This window comes from Lygodium microphyllum, chromosome 1 (genome assembly GCF_053477565.2).
Source record: "Lygodium microphyllum isolate KBCC chromosome 1, Lygodium_microphyllum_v1.1.10, whole genome shotgun sequence".
In the NCBI taxonomy this organism is placed as follows: domain Eukaryota; kingdom Viridiplantae; phylum Streptophyta; class Polypodiopsida; order Schizaeales; family Lygodiaceae; genus Lygodium; species Lygodium microphyllum.
The window spans coordinates 125,165,740-125,177,984 of NC_141135.1; the positions used below are offsets into that span (position 1 = coordinate 125,165,740).

The following is a 12,245-nucleotide window of genomic DNA, read 5'->3' on the forward strand; positions in this document are numbered from 1 at the left end:
ATAGAGCAGGCTGGAATCAGCCTAAAAATTGCACTGCAATTTTTGGGGCTATTCCTGGTTCCATAGTTGAGCCAAGCTAAAGCAATCTTGTGCTCATTCTAAAGGTCATGAGTCAAAATATGTGAAAAATTACATGTCCTCTCTTTTTATACCAATGTCACTACGACATGGCATAATATCAATGTTATCTACACTAAATCCTTATTCCCAGCTTCTTACAGTTTCTAAGGAAGGAATTTCTATGGATCCAATTGAAATTGCCAAGATATTTGCACTTCCACCACCAAAAAATCAATTGCATGGATTTTTAGGACATCTAAAGTATTATCGATAATTTATTTCAGATTATACTAAGGTGGCATCACCTTTAACAAATTTGCTACGAAATGATACTCCTTTCAATTGGGATGATGTCTGTCAGAAGGCATTTGAATTCCTTAAGCAGAAGTTAATTGAAGGACTATTGGCAACCCCAGATTGGATGAAGGAATTCCATATTCATGCAGATACATCTATGTATGTTGTGGGAGCTATTTTATGTCATGCCGATGATAATAAGGTGGATCAACTGATTTATTATGCAAGCATTCTTTCTACATCACTTAGGTTACGTAACCTAAGGCAGATAAACACCATTGAGGTAGCTACATTTATGTATAAGAATATCATAACACATTTTGGTTGCCCACTGGAATTAGTAAGTGATCAAGGTTCCCAATTCTTGAAATTTGGTTTAATTGGAAAATTAACAGAACTATATAAGATTAAGCATCGCAAGTCAACACCTTATTACCCTAGAGCTAATGGTCAAGTAGAAGTAACTTATCGAATTATTTGTAGGATTTAAACTCAAATAGCTGCTTCTCATAGGTGAGATTGGGATGAGCATCTATATGAGGCATTATGGACCTAGAGATGTTGAGATATCGAGCTCCACTCGTGATATGCCAGGGTGACCATTGTGTATTTATGTCACCGACTTGTCAGTTGCAGACGCGGTTGGTACATCGCCCATGAATAATAGCTACATGACAGCTATCCTTATCTACTCTAGTTTGTGGCTCAGTTAGTATGCCACCTTAGTTAGTTGAGTTTGGTTTGAGACCCATATATAGGGTTCTTCTATTTCTTTGTATGAGAGTTCTTTTGGCTTACACAACTAAGAAGAGGAAAATTGTTTTCAGCCTCCACCTCTGTGTGTATTCCCCCATTGTGCAAGCAAGAAAGCTACAAGTGAGACTCCTTCCTTCTCTCCCACAATCTTGACATGGTATCAGAGCCTTGTTCGTGGTAAGGAGCTCAAGAAAGCAAGCCAAGCTCGCGGTGTTCTAGTAAGAGGAGCAGTGTTGCTTTCATTTTCTGTTTTGGGAGTAGATCTTTACAGGCAGCACAGTCGGAAATTGCAAGAGTGCATTGTCTCAGGTTGAGACGCCCTTCGCGGTGAAGCAAGACGACCCTGTTTTTTTTATTTGAGGCCATTTCGGGGCCTGTTTTGGAGGCGGAATTTTTCTGCACGCACTCAGGAAAAGGCCCTGTTTTATGCTGTGCGACCATTGTTCTACGGGTCGGTGAACAGTTATCACAAAAATTGCATCGTATGCTTGTGTGCAGAGACATTGCAAGTTACAGAATCATCCTTGGTTCCTGGTTATGCGAATTCGTCACTAGGAAGTGACTGTGTGGTCAAATACCACTTTCGTCAGTTTTGCAAATTTTCCCTTGTGAGGGTGAAGTTGTGTTTTTTGCAGTGACAGAATTTTTTGCAGTGTTCTGTAATGGCGTCTGATTCTCTTTCACAGATTGTCACTGAAAATCTTGACAAGAACAACTTCCAAGCATGGAAGTTTAGAATGACGAATTTCCTTATGGGAAAAGGATATTGGGAATTTGTTGCACGAAATGAAGAAAAACCAGTTCTTCCTGATGTTCCCAATCAACAGCAAATGCAGGCATTTAAAGCATGGCATGAGAGAGCCAGGAAAGTTATGTACTGGCTATCTATCAGCATTTCAGACTCTATGATTGTGCATATTCAAGATGCAAGTATGCCAAAGGAGGCATGGGATACTTTGTTCTACTCAAATGCTGGAAGGGGTAGAGGTAGAGGTAGAGGAGGCCGATATGGAGGCCGTGGTAGAAATCAGAATATGTAGCAAACTCAAGAAAACCAGTCCTATGGAGGAGGACGTGGTAACTCTAGAGGCAGGGGGAGCCAAAGAGGTCGTGGTGGATGGCAAAGAGGCCAAAATGCAAACACCAATGTTGAATGCTACTACTGTGGTAAAATGGGTCATATGGCTAAAGACTGCTATAAAAAGCAGAATGACATCATGAATGGAAAACTGCAACAAGGGAATTATGCATCTTCTAGTAGATAGCGTGATGACAGAAATGAGCATTTGTTTATGGTGCAGCACATGAACAATTCTGTGACAAGTGCAGAAGAAAGCAATGATGTATGGTATGTTGACTCAGGTGCATCAAACCACATGACAGGTCATGCAAAATGGATGGAGGATGCAAGGAAAATGAAAAAACTAGGATTTGTGGAGACTGGTGATGATACTGCACATCCTATTGTGCAGATTGAAAAATTTCCTTTGTCTATGTAGGATGGGAAAAAGAAATACTTGTCCGATGTATTTCATGTCCCGAATATCACCAAGAATCTAGTTTCTGTTGGTCAAATGGTTGAGCAGGGCTTGCAGGTCAGATTTAATCCTCATGGATGCTTTGTTGAGGATATGAAAAATAAAGGTCGCTTGATAGCAAAAGGAAAGAAGAAGGGCAAAATGTTTACGTTGGATGCAGACATGTCTGAATTGAGTGCAGCAATGTTTGCACATGGGACCGGTGTAGTTGCAGATATTGATATCTGGCATAAACGCATTGGTCATGTTAATGTACAGTGACTTAAATCAATGCAGGCCCAAAATATTATTGCAGGATTGCCCAAATTCAAGGTTGCAGAAATACATAAGGTATGTGAAGCCTGTCAGTTTGCAAAACAGGCAAGGAAACCATTTCCTAGACATGTTCAAGAGAGTGAGAAGCCATTGGAATTAATCCACTCTGATGTGTGGACTACTAAAGCTGCATCTCTTGGAGGCTGTCATTATTTTGTCACTTTTATTGATCTATAGCAGAAAAGTTTGGGTGTATTTTATGAAAAAGAAAATTAAAGTTTTTGGGCATTTCAAAACTCTTAAAGCTATGGCTGAAAAAGAAACAGATCTGCAAATAAAATGCCTATGGTCAGATGGAGGGGGAGAGTACCTCTCAAATGAGTTTGCAAGGTTCCTGCAGGAGCATGGCATAAAGCAGCAATATTCATGCAGTCATACCCCACAACAAAATGGAATTGCAGAAAGGAAAAACAGGCATATTGGAGAGGTATCTCGTGCCATGCTCAATGAAAAAGACCTGCCAGATTTTTATTGGGCTGAAGCAGTTGCTACAGCAGTCTACATAATGAACAGGACTCCCACTGCAGTAATACATGGAATGACTCCAGAGGAGAGGTATACTGGTAGGAAACCACATATTTCTCATTTGAAAATTTTTGGTTGCATTGCCTATGTACATGTGCCAGATGAGTTGAGATCCAAGTTGGATCCAAAAGCTCAGAAGTGCATCTTTATTGGTTACTCTCTGCAGCAAAAAGGGTATAGATGTTATAACCCTTCTACTCGTAAGTTTACAGTGAGCAGAGATGTTGTTTTTGATGAGATGAGTAGCTGGTATAAACTAGTAAATGTGATTGATGATGTAGATGCACAAAATGGTAATGCTGCACAGAATTCATAGCAGCAGTCACAAAATATTAGTGGACCTGGAGCATCCTCCAGCAGTGGTTCACATTCTTCGCCATGGACAGGCAGATTGAGATCAGGAGAATCTTCTCAAAGCAATGCAGATAGTGGTATGCAGGTATCACGAAAAGGAAAAGAGAAGGTTGATCAGCCCATGTTTGATGTGAATGCAGGTCACTCTTATGTGGATGGTGAATCCAGTGGCTCAGAACAGAGCATTGATGATGAGTTGGGTATTCCTTCTATTGTTACACCTGGAGTAAGGAAGACCAGGGATGTTTTGAGAGCACCTGGGAGTGAACCTACTTTGCGCAGGTCTACCAGAGCTAGGTATCCTATGGATAGGCTGAAATATGATGGATTTACAGCCATTCACTATGCGTATATGGTTAAAGTGATACAGGAACCAAAACCCACTTCTTTTGAGCAAGCCATGGGAAAAGAAAAATGGGAGAAAGCCATGGATGAAGAAATGGATGCCTTGGAAGCAAATGCTACATGGGAATTGGTACCTTTGCCTAAAGGTAAGAATGCAATTGGCTGTAAGTGGGTTTATAAGGTGAAGCACAATGCAGATGGTTCTGTGAACAGATACAAGGCAAGATTAGTAGTCAAGGGGTATGCACAAACATATGGCATTGACTATGAAGAAACATTCAGTCCGGTTGCAAGGATGGAAACCGTAAGAGCAGTCATTGCTATGGCTGCATCAAAGGGATGGTCTTTACATCAGATGGATGTAAAGAATGCCTTCTTGCATGGTGATTTGCAAGAAGAGGTCTATATGGAGCAGCCACCAGGTTATGTGCATGCTATTCATCCTGAGTTTGTTTACAGGTTGAAGAAAGTCGTGTATGGCTTGAAGCAAGCACCTAGAGCATGGTCTGACAAGATAGGAGAGTATCTTGTCACTATTGGCTTTCAGATTTCTAAGGCAAATTTCTCACTTTATGTGAGAAAAACAGAGAAAGGTATTATGCTACTTGTCATTTATGTTGATGATTTGATTATGACAGGTGACAGTGATGAAGATATCCTTCATGTGAAAATGCTATTGAAGCAGAAGTTTGAGATGAAGGATTTGGGAGAGCTGCATTATTTCTTGGGCATTGAGGTGATTAGATCACCAAGTGGGATACAGCTCTTGCAGAGGCAGTAGGGATTGGACATGCTGTCCAAATATGGGATGACAAACTGCAAGCCTATTTCAGTTCCTTTGGAGCAGAATGTGAAGCTGAGCACAGATGCAGGTGAGCTTCTAGAAGACCCTACTATGTACAGACGCATAGTAGAAAGTTTGATTTATATGACTATTACCAGGCCAGATTTGAGCTATGCTGTTGGATTGGTAAGTCAGTTTATGCAGGCTCCAAGGAAACCACATTTGGATGCGGCTAGACGCATACTCAAGTATGTGAAGTCCACATTGCACTATGGACTATTTTATGAGCTGGGGTTTAGCTACAATTGCATGGATACACTGATGCTGATTGGACTGGTAGTATTTCTGATAGACGATCTACCACTGGATATGTGTTCTCTTTTGGGAGTGCTGCAGTCACTTGGAGTAGCAAGAAACAGCCTATAGTTGCCTTGTCCAGCATAGAGGCTGAGTACAGGGGTGCAGCAATGGTTGCATGTGAGGTAGCTTGGTTGCATAAGCTACTTTATGATATGCATCAGTCTACAGATGGGCCAGTTGTCATTTATTGTGACAACATGAGTAGTATACACTTGGCAAATAACCCAGTCTATCATGCTAGAACAAAGCACATTGAGGTGCATTATCACTATGTGCGAGAGAGGGTTTTACTAGGTCTTATTGATCTAGTTTATGTCAGCACAGAGGATCAGGTAGTTGACATATTCACGAAGGCATTGGGCACAGAGAAGCTGCGCAAGTTCAGAGACCTGCTTGGTGTGTAGGAATTGGGATTGAGCTCGAGGGGGAGTGTTGAGATATCGAGCTCCACTCGTGAAATGCCAGGGTGACCGTTGTGTATTTATGTCACCGACTTGTCAGTTGCAGACGCGGTTGGTACACCGCCCATGAATAATAGCTACATGACAGCTATCCTTATCTACTCTAGTTCGTGGCTCAGTTAGTATGCCACCTTAGTTAGTTGAGTTTGGTTTGAGACCCATATATAGGGTTCTTCTATTTCTTTGTATGAGAGTTCTTTTGGCTTACACAACTAAGAAGAGGAAAACTGTTTTCAGCCTCCACCTCTGTGTGTATTCCCCCATTGTGCAAACAAGAAAGCTACAAGTGAGACTCCTTCCTTCTCTCCCACAATCTTGACAGAGAACTACCCACAAGGTGACAATGCAAAATAAACCATTTAACTTAGTTTATGGAACTAATGCTATTTTTCCAATTGAGCAATAATTGCCTACTTTGTGAGTAGCTCTATCATCATAGCTCAGGGACACCAAATCGTTGAAGCAAAGGATCTTACAATTAGTGCAATTATATGAGGAATGATTGTTATCTTTACAAAGCTTAGAAGCCATGTAGAAATGGTGAAAATCTTGGCATTATCAAAATACCAAAGTAAAAGAGTTTAAGGAGAATGATTTACTTTTACTTTACGAAAATCGTTATTATAAATTTCTAGGGAAGCTTAAAAATCGCTGGTTAGGACCTTTTAAGATTATTAAAGTTTACAATAATGGTTCTCTAGGTGTACAAGATATTAATGCAGAAAATGAGACATTTAGAGTCAATGGCCTTGGACTTAAACATTTTGTAACTTAGGGTAGTTAGGTACAAATAGGTTAGTGGTTAGATTAATCCTTGGCTAATCTACATTTTGGTTTCTTTTCTTTGGGGGGGGGGGGGGGTTTAATGAGATGCAGGTATGGATTTTTTGTGGGTGGATGTGGTTTACCCTCATCTTGATGCTGATATTTCTGATCCAATTCATGCAAGGTCTTATTGTATTCTACATTTTTAGATGCATGACTGGTTTTTATATGCACCGACGGGAGAGGCCTATTGTGGTTCTTCTTTTGTGATCATTTTTTGTTTGCAATACCATCCACCCTTTGGTTGTAGACACTATCAACGACATCTTTATGTGCATGTACAGCTCCTATGTTAGCAGTGTCACACTTACTTTTGATGTTATGGTACCACTATCATGTAGGATGCTATTGGTTACACTTATCAACGCCACGATTGTGATAGTGTATTCTCACCTGAGCATGGCATTGCTCAATATAGGGTGGGTAGAGAGTAACAAGAGTTTTCCTGATATCAACCTGTTGTTTACTATCTTACTCCATCATATCCTAATGATCAAGTAAATGTTAGTTATCCCTATTCGCATTATATTTGTTGGTTTATGGATGCAACCAAAGGCTACTCTTTAGGATGTTTACCAATGGCACCTATGTCTATTATGATGATGCAGACGTGGCTCCGCTCCATGATGTGATGGAAGTTTTTAGTGATACACCTAATAGTGGGTCTATGACCTCTGATGTGCCTACGCTAGAGGCTATTCATGAGCATCTTATATTTGCTAGTTTAGTTGATAGGTTTGACCCAAATAGTGTAGATGATTTTCGGTTGACTTTGTTGTTTATGTTAGAAGATTTTCGAGAGTGTGAGGATTTTAGTTTAGATCTTTTGTTTTCTTTACTTCTTTTGTGTTTATTTTATCCTCTTAAAAAAACTAAATAAATAAATAAATAAATTTAAAAAATAAGATAAACCCTCTATTTATTTTTTAAATATCAAGACTTCTTTTAGTTTTTCTAAAAAGGTTCTAATGCACTTTAGTTTAGTTTGTTTTCACATAACTAGGTAGTTAGTTGTCCACACGGTTAGGGTATTCCTTTCAGTACTAGGAAATAGTGATACTTAAGTTTAGCTAGGTGGATAGTTCTAGATAAGGGGAGTAGTTATCAAGTGAAGAAATGCAATGCTGTAAATCAATTAATCGAGATGGTGACATGAGCATATGAAGATTCTTTTATTGAGGGGGGGGGGGGGGGGTTCAATACTTATTCATCTAACCCTTTACCAATGTACTAGTTAGTGTATGATTTATGTGCATATTTGGTTCATTTTGATTTAGATGTTGCTCCATACTTCTATTGAAAATTCTTAGAGTTGCAATATCCCCATACATAATAGGTTTTTCATACCTTATTTATCTATATCTATTTGTTTGAAATAACAAAATGTCACAAATATAAACTGATTGAAATAATTTAGAGATTAAAAAGCAAAAGTAATTAGAGAAGGAACACCAAACAAAACTTTTAAAATAAAAAGGACCACCAAAAGAAACATAAACATTTTTTAAAATATGAGAGTCGACCCACATGGAATGGGACATTAGCACTAAGAAGTGTTTCAGGGGATGGTGTGTATGTGCATGATTGGTGAATTTCAATGTATGTGGTGCCTACCTAGGAATCTAATAGAGTTTGCTCCCGTAACTTTGTCACTTTCTTAGCAATGAAGGGTAGTTCAGTAACAAGGTTCTCTCCATGAAATTTTGACTAGGGATAGTGTGGATGCGAGATACTGAGCTAGTGGATATCATTGTCTTTTCATTTACCTAGGCAAGGTGATTGATATTACATGCTAGATTAAATTCCTCGAGTGAAGCTATTGAGCTAAAATTTTTGAAAGTTCAATTTAGTGATGGGAGATTCTATCTATTTATTCTTCTAGAAAGACAAAGAAAAGAAAATAAGAAAAAAAAAACCCTAAAGACTGCAGGGGAACTGAAAAAAAACCATAAGAAGATAACTATCACCTCAAAGGTCCTGGTAGGCTGTAGGGATTTCCTTGATGGGTGCCCTACATCTGATGCCTTGCATCCCTTTGGGGTGGGACCTTTTGGGATGTAAAAGAGTGGGGATAGATGGGTAGGATGCGGGTTAGCATGGGGATACCCAGTTATATTGATAGGGTATATAAGGTGTTGAGAGACCCAATTAGGGCAGGAGTTATCAATAATCGTGTCTCTTTTCTCCTTCCTTCCAGCTTTCATGGCTTCCATCCTCTTTCTCTCTCTTTTCCTGTCTTTCTCTCTCTTCAGCTAGTCTTTCTCTCTCTTTTGCTAGTCTTTTTCTCTCTTCTTCTCTCATGTTCTTTCTCTTTCTCTCTCCTCTCTGCAGTCTCTCCCTTCTCTCCTTCTCTCTCCTAGGTCTCTTTCATTACAGTTGGTATCAGAGCCTAGTTTTTAGGTCCTTCCTTTCTCTCTCCTTTACCCCAAATCTGGTCTCATTTTCCGACAATAAACACAACTTTTCAGGTACACAGGCAGAGATGGCAGCTTTCTTGGAAGAGACACAGGAGCTGTAAGAAAAAGCGATGGAGCCAGTGATTTCCTTTCTTGCCACAAGTCTTGCAAATGATGAGCGAGGCATTAGCTGCTCGCGTAGGTACTGATTTTCAGAGCTCAGTTGAGCAGCTTGCTTTTGCAGCCGCTCATTCTCATGATATATGATGGCATAGCGGGCAAGTCCATTGGCATTTTCCAATATGGCAAGGGGTGACGGCTCTGTTGGCCCAATCTTGAGGATTGCTCTCCACTTGGTGAATTGAGCAGCACCAGCATTGTAGTACAGTTGACAACGCTGGGCAAGACCATCCAACTCTTGTGTTGTGGTCTCACCATTGGTCCCAGCCAAATCTATAGTGCCTTTGTCTACCTTGATGCGAGGGATGACACCAGCCTCCTTGAGCACATCCAAAAATGGCTTCCCGGCTGCAGTTGTCTGATACAGGGTTTCCTCAAACAGGATAACCCCACTTATGTACTGCAAAGCGCCAGGGGTGGTGAACAGGAGCTCCTTGAGGGCTTGCTTGTTGGATTCCACATTTTCTACATTGATGCTGGCAAGGCGCTTGGCAATTGTACCAGTGCTCTCATCCATAGCCAGAATCCCTTTACTGGGAGTTGCAATGTACTTGGCGGTTACAATGAGCTCAGCTGCGTATTTACCGATGAATGCCCCCATCCTCCAATGATCACCACGAGCTGCTGCTTGAAATTCATGGATAGACAGAACATGATCCAATCAACCACAAGCCATGATGGTGTATGCTACAGATCTAAGCTTTTGCTTTAGATCAAGAATCCATCCAGTCTCACCCTCCGAGCAGCAATCTTTATGGCCACTAACAACAAAAGGCAGGCATATTCAGATTCTGACGACCCAGGACTAGGCCTAGTGCCAGTTGCACTTCGCCTGTGCAAATTTGATTTGGGCTTGTGATCTCAGGATCGCCCAAGTGCGAGCATAAAGAAAGCCTTCTCTCTAAGATTTGAAGCGAAAACATGGCCCCTTGCGTCAGTGGCTTCTCGTTGTTGGAATTTGTTGCTCTTGTTGTCCACGTCTGTAAGGACCTTGCAATACGCCAGGGTTGACAGAAGTAGGAAGGCGAGAAGGATCTGCCATGGCTGCATCACTGCAGTACTTGATTAGCTTGGGTTCAGTTTAGGAGGAGCATGTCACTGATGCCAGAGAAAAACCCTTGTGGATGTTGTTGCTGCACTGGTTGGCCTGTAGTAATGGCGAATGTATATGTAGTAATGACTGGGAATGTGGTGTAAAATGCTATTGGGGGGGGGGGGGGGGGGGAGGGGGCTATGAGTAGCTTGGAGGAACTTGATGTGTTGATGAAGCTCATAGCCCAGTGTACTTGGCTGCTTAGGGTACGTGAAGCATGGTAAAGAAACATGTGGGGATGCCTAACTTTGTGTGATTAAACTGGTTGGCTGTTGATTGAAAGGGAGGTTGTCAAATGGTGGCAAATTAGTGCCTTGGGATGTAAAATCAAGTCTGTTAGTACCTGGGGGACCTGTGTTTGCATTGTCTATTCCAACACTTGAAGTGGAGTCCCCTACGTAGCTACTAGAAATAGGCTACCTATTGCTTAGTTGTGATTGCCCAGTCTCTAACACAATATTTTGCTCCAATGGCTCCAATGGTTGAGTTATCTCATGTACACAGTGATCTAAACTTGTCATTCCTTGAGTACACTGATTTGATGGTTTTATTGGCACACCTTAACCTTCGTTTGAGATGCTCAATTGCTCCCAACTGAGCAGGATTTGATTCATCTTGAGCTGCCTTTGATGCAGCCCAAGCACGTGCCTTTGCGGCCCATACTTCTTCTTGACTCAAGCTAAGATTCTCGGTAGGATAACTCCAGGGATGATAACCCCAATTACCATTTGCCTGCCATACCCGATCTTGTTGACTGTACATGTAAGTGAACTGTGATGACACTGGTTGAGGGGTGAGGGAAGTATTACCTCTGCTTTGTTGAGCATTGCGTTGGCTAGAAACATGAGAATCTAGCTCTTTGGGCACAGTGGTAGGGTTAACCTTGCAAGGTTTTGGTTTTGCAAGTTGTGATTGATGCTATGAGCCTCAAATTTTGTAACATCAGATTTCAAATCTTGACTCAACTCACACTCTGAACTTTTATCCAAGGATGAAGACTACGAGCCTACGCAGTACAGAAGCTACTTGTTGATGTCTTCTTTTCTTGCTTCCCATGACCAAAGAAATCACAATTTGTTTCTTTATGGATATTAGCTTGCAGAGAGTCAAGTGATTGGGAAGACTCGTAAGTGGACAGCTTCAGTCAAGGCCCATTCTCTGATGGTCCAACTGAGGGGTTGATGATGCAGTAATTTCTCATTTGGGGTAGAAAGTATAAAGCATTGAGCACTTGGCACTTCAGTAACTAAAGAGGCAATTTTACCAGGCACTTTCTCCTCCTCATTCACTTCAGATGTCTGCTAATGCAACTCTGCAGATTTGTTTCCTACTTCAAGAAAACCTAGTAGTAATGTATCTCTTGAGTCCAATGCCTTTCGAATAACATGTTGCCAAATATTTTGAGCTTAACCTGCGATAATGGCATGAGCAAGAATTCCACAGTCCCAAGAGAAATTGAATTCACCATCATGGGCATATTTTCTGTTTTGCTAACATCATAATAATGGGAATATCCTTCGCAAATTCAAGTATCTTGCAACCATCAAAGTGCTAGTGTTTGTGGTAGCTAATATAACATGAAATAATTACGAAGGATTTGCAAGAACTGCACTATTTGCACATGTATGGACAGCAATTGTATGACTTGATGGATGTATAACGAATGTATGGTGGATGTATGCAGTGATGGGCAGGGTATGCAGTCATGAAAATGGTCTCAGCAAGAGAACTATGGATGCAAATGATGTATGACTCTATGTGGCATTGAGAACCACCATTGAGGGCCTAGATGTCTTGAAATAAGCACCTCAGCATTGGGATAAGATATGCTCATTGAAGGAGTCTTTGCAGGGTATTGCAGACAGTCAGTCCCACACAGTCAGCCCACAAAAGTTGATTATAGAAAAGCTTTCTTGTGTGAGTGAGTGCGGCATTTATAGCTCCATTGGAAGAGGG

At 40.9% G+C, this 12,245-nt stretch overlaps 1 pseudogene; it reads right to left on the reverse strand.

The window, feature by feature from the left end:
- Positions 1 to 1,933: 1,933 nt before the first annotated feature.
- LOC148041648 (fructose-bisphosphate aldolase, cytoplasmic isozyme pseudogene) lies at positions 1,934 to 9,797 on the reverse strand (annotated as a pseudogene).
- Positions 9,798 to 12,245: the final 2,448 nt, after the last annotated feature.